Source organism: Chrysochloris asiatica, unplaced genomic scaffold, assembly GCF_000296735.1.
Source record: "Chrysochloris asiatica unplaced genomic scaffold, ChrAsi1.0 scaffold00081, whole genome shotgun sequence".
Classification (NCBI taxonomy): domain Eukaryota; kingdom Metazoa; phylum Chordata; class Mammalia; order Afrosoricida; family Chrysochloridae; genus Chrysochloris; species Chrysochloris asiatica.
Window position 1 is genome coordinate 4,334,647 of NW_006408599.1, and position 12,406 is coordinate 4,347,052.

Sequence of the window (12,406 nt, forward strand, 5' to 3'; positions counted from 1 at the left end):
ACCTCTCTTTGGAATGGGCATAAACATTATTTTAAATAACATGAGAGGTAGCTCTTGGTATTTGGTTGTTGTTGTTTTCTAAAGTTTTTATTGTGAATTATGTGGGTTTACATGGGAGAACATCAGCTTTACATTCATCCTATCATATCTCATTTCATTGCAATGATTACAATTCCCTCCATGCGTCATCAAATAACCAACAGATACACCCCACAGGCCTGCCCCGCCTCCCCCAGCTGTCAGTACGCAGCCCCTCTCCCTTCCTGAGTCCCATGTCCCCAGCCACTCCATCTGCCCACGTCATCATCTCTGTCTCCATACCTGGCGTCACTGCCTCTCTGGGTAGGGTCACTCTCTCTGCTCTTCTCACTTGATGGTTCCAGGGACCGCCGCTCCTGGGCTGCAAAATCAATCACTCCCCTCCTTTTGTCAAAAAACATCTACCTCTACATTTCCAACCTTCACTGTCAGTCCTGATGGCAATTATTCACTATTGTACCACAAGAGTCTTATCCCCTTTTCCTTTCACCAGCCTGGTCCCAACAGATTGGAAATCATTCAGTGGAGGTTCTACCTACCCCTGCCCAGTCTGGAAATGGGCTTCTTCTTGAAAGCTTGTAAGTCAGTCACTTCTTGCCTTTATAGCAACCCCCCATTTTGGGTAACCAATGTCTAAGTAACCTATCCCTGTCAATCCTATGTACCGAGGGAATGGGAGTGATCCTTGCTGTAAAAATTTGTTCCCTTTTTTGAACTACTACATCAATATGTATAGGTAAAGTTCATCAAATTGTAGTGGGTTACGCTTTTTTTTTCTCTTCCCTCTTCTTTCTTCATCTAGTCAGGTTCTGATCATCCAGCCATTGAAGCCAGGTCAAGTAGGTACTATCTGCAAGTATGGCTGTTCTTATGCATCTCCCCTCACTTCATATCAGCTGGACACTTCATTCTCCACTCTAGTCCTCTGTGGCCATGTCACTTCCTCTGGGCCCAGGAGTCCTCGGGTCTTGCTGTAATTGCTGGCCATCCAAGTTTCCTCCCAGGTTCACAGGAGTCTATTGAATGTGGTCAGACTTAGATCCCAACTTCATCACTGTATTTTCCTCCTCTTCCACTTATCGGGTACCAGCGTGGTCACCAGCCAGACCACATGCTTGCTTGTGTATTCCCCTTGAGTCTTAGTCTTGGAAGGGAGTATGTTCTGAGGGGACCCAACCACTTGCTTTGATGGCTCCTGGGTGAACAGCTTACTTGTTCTTGTAGTAATCAATCATATTGCCATTATTGTTTCTGATTTTTCCTGCTGGTCTTCCTTCACAAAGTATCTTCTGTTCTTCTAGACACTCCAGGCTGGTCTACTCATCCTTTCCAGTGGAAATTTCCCATCTCAGACAATTCTGGATGGGGTTCTGGTTTCTACCTATGGTCTTATGCAATGCACAAGCTCCATAGGAGGTCTCTTTCACTGGGTAATTTCTAGCCCCCTTTAAGGTATTCCAATCAGTTATAGGCTAAAGACAGGTTTATAAGCTTTCTATTGTGATGTTTCTGGCTATTCTTTCCCCCAACCCCAAGTGTCTATTTCACAATGGTAGACAAGGGAAACCAAGATTCCAAAGATAGCCAAGCATCTTAACATTATTTCACTCTTTTACCCTTTCAAACCATGCCTCTATCCCTGTATCCCGAAGCCCTGTTGTTCCAAGGTTGTGCATACAACATCATTTACCTCTGTCCCACTTAGCCCATGCAAACCTGCATAACTGTTTTCCCATCCATCTTGTTCTTCCATTCCCCTCCCGCTTCTTCTGTGTTGCCCACCCCACCCTCCAACACCCAAGCTTTCCTGTGTATATTCCCTACCCTTTGCTCTATCTTCCCTCACTCTCTCCCTCCCCTCCTCTCGTCCCCACACATCCTGGTGATCAGCAATTAATCAGCCTGTCTTACCTGACTCTGCTTTGCAACCGCCAAACTGGAAGTCCAGTATTTGTTTTAGGATCAAAATATTTTTGACCTGGAGATTCTTGAGCATTCTGTGCATCACAACAAAATAGTATCTCTGCCTCTGGTACTTTCTAAAATGTTCTTTGGAACAAACTTGTCAGTTTCAGTAATAGGACCTATTGTGATAAACAGAGCTCTCCATAAATTTCTGTGAGAGCACTGGAAAAGGAGTCATCAATTGCCTGTAGGAACCAGGACCTCTTTTTTTGATGTTATAACTGTTGAGCTGAATTTTGACCTCAAGTAGAGATTGACCTAGGAAAGAGGTAAAGGATATTTTAAGTAAAGGAAAACCCATCCATTTGTTCAATAGGTAGATTTGATAGCATGTGAATGTTACAATAGAAAAATCAGTGAATGCACACAACCAAGAAACTTAATCTATTCTTAATTGTGAAGACTAATCTCTCTATATAGTCATAAATCTGGAAAGAGATAGTGTGATGATGGAATTACAGGCAGAGGGAACAGAATGTGGGGGTCCAGTGATGAGGCTGAAGCAAACTGATAGCAAGGCTGGGGCTACCACACAAGGAGGAAAGGATGTGAGATGAGCTGAGTAGCTAAATGCAAGGGAATGAAAGGTCTTGAAGCCATATTGAGGAATTTGGATTTTGTCTTAAAGGTAATGAAAAATCATTAAAGAACTTCAAACAAGGCAGTTACAGGATTGAATACATACTTAAGAAAAATACTCTGGGGACTATAAGGAGAATGGCGGGGGTGAACAAAGACTAAGGGCAGGTTGACCAGTTACGAAACCCTTTGAATAATCTTGTAGGTGAATGATGTTCCTCTAGAATAGATGATAACAGTGGGACGATGAACAGTGAAATATAGAGGTGGTAGCAGCGGAATTTGTGTGCATACAGTCCAGAGGAGCCTGCTGTGTGTAGAGAATGTCAAATGGCTCATTATGGATTGAACACAGGGTTCAGGAGGGTATGTGAGGGGAGACTAGCTTGAAAAGGCAAGTTGGAATCAGACTGTAAAAGGCCTTGAATGTTCTTAGGAGCTTGGCCTTATCATCAGGATTTATGAGCTATGCTCTCTAACTTCTTTCCATGTCTTGGTAACCTAAACTGTTCTAAACATTTATTATAGGATTCCAATTTCATTAGCATTTTAACACATTACCACATTTTCACCCTTGAGCAGCCAAGCATGGTTATATCTTCATATTGGAGGGTAAGTCATAATCAGACAATCCAATACTTTCCACTCCATAAGGTTATTTTCTCGACATTTCCCATTGTGTAATCACCAGCTATCTGCACAGTTCATGTCGAGGTTTCACTTACCTTCACTGGCAATTTCCATATTGTATCATTACACAACAGAACACTCGTGGTGGGATTACAAAGTGTCAGAGCTGGAGGTGATCACTGAGAACAATCTAATCCAATTTCTTCATTTTACAGTTGGGGCTCAGAGAGTTGAAATGATTGGCCTGAGGAAATGCCACTATTTCAGACCCAGAATAGCCTCATTCAACCCTTTTCCAGCCACAATTTCTAAGGATAATCTATACTAGATCTCTCAGGATAGCTGTCCACCATTCCTTGCTTAATTATCTGAAATTATTAGTTAGATGCGAACTTGAGGGCTGAATTTTGAGAGGCAATTTTCTGCCACCCCACTTTATTGCCCTCTTTTGTGCTCTTTGCTTCATTCTCTTGGGGTGAGGAAGTTCTAAGTGAGTTTTTGAGCCCTTTTGGGAGAGTATGGAGAGAGCCATTGAAAATAACAATTATAGCGAACATTTGGCATGATACTAAAGGCAATACCCTGAAACGAAGTAATTTTATGTTTTAGTGGCACATACAGTTCTTACATAAACCCTATGAGATAGGTACTGTGGTTTAACTTTTTTTTTTTAATGTGAAAACTGAGGCATTATCAAATGGCCCAATATCACATTGTGAATAAGCGGTAGCACTTTTCGAACCTAAGGGATTAAACAATGAAGTTTAAACCACTTTTGCCCACCACACTATAGTGCTCTTTCTTATCCATTATACTATGAAGAACTCAAACTGAACAAAATGCTAAAAACTGAAATACAAGTGCCATCTCACCACACAGTTGTATCAACATTTACATTGCCAAATTTGTTAATTTTTTATTCCCATTTATTATTCCCAGTATTCCACATCATGAGCCTACAATAATAAATGGAAGATCTAACTAAATTGGGGCTAGGGTGGCTATGCCTGGATCGTTTCCAAACCAAGATGAAGGCTTTCTGTAAGGAAAGAGGAATATAAAGTTGAGTCCTGTTGTGACGCTGTAGGATCAGCACTGGACAGCTAATCACAAGGTCAGCAGTTCAAACCCAACCATCACTCCTTGGACCCTATGAAGTGGAACCCACTCTATGACACTTAATGACCATAACAATAAGGTCTGTAACCTTATTGATCTGTAAACACAGGTAGCTGCTCTGATTTCTTACAGCATCTCTGTCAGTTGAACTCTGTCTTTGTAGCTTCTAAAATATATCTCCATATTCTGTCATTTTGTGTTAGAATGGTTCACCTACTCATCTGAAACACTTCCAGTTCACAACAGTAGAGTCACAGGCACAAAACTGGCCTCAGGATCCCTCTTAATTGGATTAGAGTAGGGAATAATGATCAGAAAAGGGATTTGGGATTGAGGCATCCCTCAATGTGTCTATCACACAGTATTCATAGTGTCTTTTGTAACTCATGTTGTTTTAAGTTGTGCTAAGTAGAATCAGACTCATGGTGACCTCCAGTAGAATTGCGGTTCACAGAGTTTTTGAGATGAGAGTAGAAACAGGGAAGAGCTGTCATTTAGTTCACTGCCAATTGCCATTGGAAACACAGAGATGATTATTTATCTACAATTAAGAAGAAGAAAGGCATACAAAAATAGCCATAAAAAGCAGTTAGGTCTTGTAAGGTAAGCACTAGACTGCTAACTGCAAGGCAGTTCAAACCCACCAGCCAAGCCTTGGAAACCCTATACATGGTTTCTGTGAATTGGAACTGACTCAATAGCATTTAACAGCAGCTACCTTACAAAGGAGTCCTGGTGCAGCATTCAGCAGTTCAAATCCACCAGCTGTTCCGTGGAAACCTATACAATGGCAATAGCACTTTGCAACAGCAACATCACAATGGCAAGCCTCCCTGTCAGACAAAATTCTGAATTTAGACAGCATCAATAATAACATTAGTTAATAACACTTTATGTCAGTGCTTATTTTGTGACATTTTCTCAGATGTTACTCCCTGTCTCTCATAATGATTTTGATATGGATAGGTAGTCTTTTTAATTTACCCAAGAGGAAACTATGGCTCATAGAGGTAAAGTAACTATTCAAAAGGCATGTAAATATTGGAAATAATAAATACTATCCTAATAAACTTCATACATTAACAAATTGGTTGGCAAGGCCAATGCTTATACAAATGTGTAAGACTTTGTTCTTTCAGATTTAAAGGGTTTAGTTTCCAGGTACTAGTAGCATAGCAGATTTTGTCCATGCTTTATTTGTGATGATAAATATTCTTTTATAATAAAATCTCAACTTCTGATCTGCTTTTACATAATGAAATGGAAGTAAGAGATGGAAAGTAGATGTTTTACGGAGTCAAATTATTCATGGTTTGGCCATGACTCCCAAAATTCTAAGCCTAACTGGTAATCTATTACCTTCGTATTACTTTACTGTCCTTCCCATGTATTATACTTAAGAAAGGGTTTTATGTTTTTTACATCAGAGGTCAATTCTTCCATAATGGGTCTGATTCTATTTCCTCTCTCTTCATCAAGGATTCTGCCTCTTCAGGAACTTGCTCCTTTGTCATTAGCACCTCATTTTCTAGAGATGCTTTCTCTCCATATACACATGTACCTTGACATCTCCCTTTCTCAGTTAACTTTCTCCTAGGTTCCAATTCTTTCCAGTTACCACCTCACTTCTTGTCTTACTGCCACAGCTGACTTTACAAAAAAGTTGTCCAATTATGCCATCTCTCCTCCTTCAACCCCAAACACTCCTCAGTCCATATCTAATCTGGTTTACTCCCCAACAATTCACCAAACCTACTCTCAAGGTCAACAAAAATTACGTCAATTTTGTTAAATCAAGCTATCACTTTTCAGCCCACATCTTATTCAATCTCGTAAGAGCTTTTATTATAGTTGTTCACTCCCGTTCAAAATACTCTCAATAATTTGTCTACACTCTCTGTTGCTGTTCTTATTAAGTGCCATTGAGTCAGTTCTGACTTATTGTGACCCTGTATAGGGTTTCCATGGAGTGACTGATGGGATTGAATTGTTGACCTTGCAGTTAGCAGTTCAGTGTTTATCCTACAGCACCACACCAGGACCTACTAGTTGCTGTTTGTTGATATTTTTGTATGTCTTTTTCTTCTCTCTAATCTCTAAATGTTGGAGTTTCCCAGAATTCCCCTTTCTTTCTCTGTATATTTTCTTTCAATAAACTTATCCATTATCGTTACTTTCAATGTTGTCTACATATTGATAACTCCAGATTTATATATCTGTTTACTTGCTGCCTATTTTTAACATGTCCCAAACCACAAAAACTCTTGTTCTTTTTTATGTCATTCCATTGCATTAAATGGAGTCCTGGTATGACACTGTTGGTTAATGGGCTGGACTGCAAAGTTGGCTTAATCTGTAAGGTCGGCGGTTCAAGCTCACCAGCTGCTTCTTGGAAACCCTATACAGAGTCGCTATGGATCAGAATCAATTCAATGGCACTTAACAATAACAATTGCATTAAATGAGAGTTATGCTTAACTCTTTGCTCTCTCTTTCTCATCTGAACCCTTGTCAAGCTTTATGTCATGCCTTCATATCTAGAGGTTTCTACTTTCTTCCTACTTCTTCACTAACACAAACTTCTATCATCTTTCTCCTATGCTGCTGACCTCCTCTTGTATTTATACTTTCATTAAATCTTTTTCTCCATGTAACAGGAATGCTTTAAAAACATAAACAATATGAAGTTAGCATTCTGCTTTAAATGGTCCAGTGGCTTAACTTCACATTTAGAATAAAGCTCATCACATTCCAAGGCCTATAGACTTTACATATTCTGACTGTTATTGATTAATACAAGTCCTGGTGTGGCGCTGTGGGTTAATGTGCCAGACTGCAAAGCCATTTGAACTGCAAGGTTGGTGGTTCAAGCTTACCAGCTGCTCCTTGGAAACTCTATACAGGGTCACTATGGGTCAGAATCAACTCGACTGTACTTAACAACAACAACAAGTGATTGATACAACATTTTCTTGTGTTCTTCTTCTGCTCCAGGACCATATAGAAAGATTGGTCTTCAGAAAAAAAGTAGGATTTTAAACCAGCCAAGATGAACACTTGTGCTATTTTCTTTCACCAAACTTGTCCAGTCTCCATCATAATTCTTAAAAGTTAGTATTATTTTGAATTAAGCACTTGTTTATTAAAGTCTTCTTCTCTCACTAGATTATAAGTTATATGACTACAGAATTTATGCCTTGCTTGTTGTTGTAGTTAACTGCCATTGAGTTGTCCTCCATGATCAGTTTCAGATCAGACTGTTGTGATGAAAAGGGTTTTCATTGCCTGATATTCAGAAGTATATTGCCAGGCCTTTCTTCATAGTTCTTCATCTGGAAACTTCATTGGAACCTGTTCAGCGTCATTGTTGTTGCAAGGTGCTTTTGAGTCGGTTCTGACTCCTAGTGATCCTGAATAAGTTTTCCAAGATTGTAAATCTTTGCAGTAGCAGAAAACTTCATTATTTTCCCACTGAGTGTCTGGTGGGCTCCAACGGCCAACCTTGTGGTTAGCATTCCAGTTTATATCCTACAGTGCCACTACCCTCCCTGTTGAGCATCTGACAGCGTGGTAGTTATTGTGCATGAGGTGCAATGGATCTTTGACCTGAGTCTCCTGTGTGAAAGGTGAGAATTCTACCAACGATCTGCCAATGCCCTCAGTAAGTTTAAACACTAATACATAACAGCAGAAAGACAAAACATATTTATAAATAACCATTGAATGAAAGAATGTTGATGGATAATCATGATCAGATATAGACATAAATGGCACATTTCATGTTTAAAGTGTCAGTTTAGATTGTATTTTGGGCGATTTCAGAATACTTCTCATATTTTCATATGTTTCTTGCAACACCATTTTAAGCCACATAATGCACTAAAAGGACAAACACTGTGACTAGTGGTTTTAGTATAATCATCATCACTGTCATTGTTGTGGTTGCTATCATGGTCATCAGCAGTTTATTGAGCATATTTACTGAATTCCAAGAACTGTGCTAGGTATGAGCTAAAAAGAAGATAACATATTCTTTCCATATTCCTTGTCTCAAGTATATTTATGGGACAGAGCAGACAGACATTAACAGGCAAACAAATAAATGCAGAAACATAACTCTGTGATCAGAACTTTCAATCAGAGTCTCTCTGATGAAAGAGGAATGAGGAAAACTGGACCCAGCTACTTTTATATGTTAATATTATCTTCACGTAAAAAAAGCAGCACTTTAAACCCAGAAAACAGACATATAACTCATAGTCTATTGTCTCAAGGAATTCATATCCTGAAGAAATTATCTCCAGCATTCTTGTTATATTAATCTACACTCCAAATAGAGGATGTATTTCTGTTTTTATCCATAACATTGCTGCCAGATTAATAAGATTTTTCAAGATGTTAATGGATTGATTTCAGCATAATTGTAACTATATTAATTCAGTGCAATTACCTCTCAGTAAAATTTAAATGAAGCTAAATTGAAGAAATTAGAAATATTTGAGATCTCTAGTTGGAAGCCTGGAGGCATTGTAACCTTGTCTATTCTCATCTCAGAGCATCCACAGCCGAGCTCTAAGAAGATGGTAAGTACCTTTCTTGTAAGCTGAAGAGTTTCAAAGTCTATCAGCATTTCAGGAAGTGAATTTAGCAAAGCAATCAAGAGGGAATAAAAAAATAAAATAAAAACCTTCTGAGCTGCCCAAGGGTTGGACAAATGTGCCCAATCACTCAATGCATTTTTGAGTGCTGAATTACAAATGGTTGCCCACAAGAAAATACCTAGACAGAGAGAAGCTAATATGGAGACATAGTTGAGACCCCAGGGAAATTATCAAATGGCACTCAAAATGTAACATCTCAACAAAGAACTTTTACTTACAGGGATCAGTGTAATGTGGTAAAAAAATGCCCTGGGCTCCAACTCAGAGAATAAGCTCTGCCATACATTAGTACTGCAAATTGGGACAGCAAAGAAAATCCTACAGAGCAGTTCTGCTCTGTAAAATGTGGGGTCACCATGAGTTGGAATTAATTCAATGGTAGTATTTTCCCCTCCAATTTGAGGCAGCCCAAAAAATCCTTTGGAGAAGTTCTGTTATATAACACATGGGGTCACCAGGACTTGGAATGAACTCAATGGCAATGGATTTTTGTTTTATTTTGTTTTTTCCAACTTGGGACAAGCTGCTTGCTTCCATTTTTGATGATCCCAGATCTTCTAACTTTGCAGTGCAATTGTGAAGATCAAATGGATGTCAACTGTTAAAAGTTTTGCAAATGCAACTAAAGGGTACGATTGGAAAAAGTATTTCAGGACTCTACTGAGATAAGTTGGAGGAATTTGGCAATAGAAAGTTCTTGTCCAATTTATGAGGATTGGTCCCAAAGCCTCTGCTCTCACAAATATACTTACAGTCTTGCTCTAGTTGACTGATCCATTTTGTTGCACACCTACCATGTGCCAGACTTTACGATATAGATGTTGTTAGCTATGTTAAGTGCTATCGAGTCAGTTCTGACTCATAGCAACCCTACACAGAGTTTCTGAGGCTTCAAATCTTTGTGGTAGCAGAAAATCTCATCTTTCTCCCACAGAAGGGCTCATGGGTTCAAGCTGCCAACCTTGTGACTCACCGTCAGTAGTCATCCTATGGAACTACCATGCTCCCATGATAGGAGATAGGAGATACAATTCAGTACAAAAAACTCACTACCATAGTTGATTCTGATTCATAGTGATTCTATTAACAGAGTAGACCTGATCCTTAGATTTTCTAAGACTATAAATCTTTACTAAAGCAGACAGCCTCATTTTTCTCCCACAGAGTGGTTTGTGGATTTGAACTGCTGACCTTATGATTATCAGGCCAACACTTAAGCCATACACCACATTAACATTTCATATTCTATATGAATTTGGAATCCAATTGGAAAGAAGGACAGCTAAATTAATTTTTAATGTGTTATGGTAGAAAGGAACCCTGGTGGCACTGTAGGATAAGCACTGGACTGCTAAATGAAAGAAAGGTCAGTGGTTCAAACACTTCAGCTGCTCCGTAGGAGAAAGATGAGACTGTCTGTTCCCACAAAGATTTACAGTCTCAGAAACATTATACAGGGTTGTTATGAGTCAGAATCAACACATTGGCAGTTGGGTTTGGGTTTATCATGGTTGAACAGTCCTTCAGTGGTATAAATGGTTAAGCATTTGACTACTAGCCAAAAGGTTGGTGGTTCAAATCCATTCAGAGGAACCTAGTAGCAAAGGCCTGGGAATTTTCTAGAAGGTCAGTCATGAAAACTGTGGAGCACAGTCTAATCCACACACATCATGTCACTATTAGTTGGAATTGACTGAATAGCAACTGGTTTAGTTCTTTTCGTTTTATTGTGATACACATTCTTCATACTATGTCTCACATAACTGTTTCAACAAATTAGGCAGAAATGATCTTCTCTAGTTTTCAGATGCAAACAAGGTCTAAGATGCTAAGTGAAAGTGTAAGTAAGATGGGGCTACTTGAAGTTGAGATTAAAAATTGAAGTGATTTTTAACAAGTTCTATCTAGTACACTCAGTGACCTATTGTGCTAAAATAATTGTAAACAAAAATATTAATAATATCGATACTAGCTGTCAAATAAGTGGTATAAACAGTGGATTTTCTGCCCCTTTTGCTACTTTTCAACCCCTTGTATGACTTCCTCCCAAGTCTGTCTGCTCAAATTTCACATTGTCAGACAAAGCTTCCTGCTTACCCTTTCTAATGGCGGATCCATCCCTGCCCACTTAGTGACATATCATATCATGGTGTTATTATTGCCATAACATTCATCACTTCCTTCAATTATATATTTAATTTATCTCTTTTATTAGAATGGTAGTAGAACATAATGGTGTGGGATACAGACTAGAGACAACTCTTACTAAATAGGCATGTAATGCAAGCCACATAAGCAATTTAAAATTTCCTAGTTTCCACACTTTTAAAAAAAGTTAAATAGAAATGCTGCTGTTATTGTCGAGTCAGTTCTAATCCGTAGCGACCTTGTATAGCATTTCCAAGGAGTGGCTGATTAGCATGAACCACTGACCTTGTGATTCAAACCAACTTTGCAATCCTGTGCATTAACACACAGTGCCACACCATGACTCCTAAATATAAATGGGTAAAATTAATGTTTACAGTACAATATATACAAACATAATTATTTTATGTGTAATCAATTCATAAAGCATAATAATTATGATTGACATAATATTTTTATGATTATCCTCAATTTTGTGTGATTGTTACACTTCTTACACATCTCAGTTGGGATTGGTCACATGGCCAGTGTTCAATAGCCATATGTAGCCATTAGCTATCACATTGGATACCACAATTCACAAGTGTAGTGCTGCTTGATTTCCATGCCAGCTTTGCAGCTCGTTAGCTGTTTAACTTAGGAGATCAATGAGAAGAAGGACCCTATCCATAGAACTTAGTTCTGTAATCCAACACCTAGGACAGAGACTGACAAGCAGTGCAAGATATCAATTACAGCTGGATGCTCATGATGAACATCTTGGAACAAATACAGTTTGAGACTAACCTTGAGGTGTGAGTTAAATTTAGGGGTGCATAGAGCGGTTGGTTATTTATGAGGTTTTCAGTGACTAAATATTTGGAAGTAGTTCGTCACTCCTTGTTCCTAGTCTGTCTTCATCTGGAAGCTCATCTGAAACCTGTCCACAATGGGTGACCCTGCTGATATTTAAAATACCGGTAGCATAGCTTTCAGAATCACAGCAACTCACAAGTCACCACAGTACAACAAACTGACAGACGAGTAAGTTTGTCAAGTTGTCAAGGACTTCATTCTTCTTGGATCAACTATCAACACTCATAGAAACAGCAGTCAAGACGTATTGCATTAGGCAAATCTGTTGCACAAGACTTTTAAAAAATATTGAAGAGCAAAGATGTCAGCTTGAGGACTAAGGTGTGCCTGACCCAAGCCATGGTATTTTCAATAACCTCATATGTATGTGAAGGCTGGACAGTGAATATGGAAGACCATAGAAGAATTTA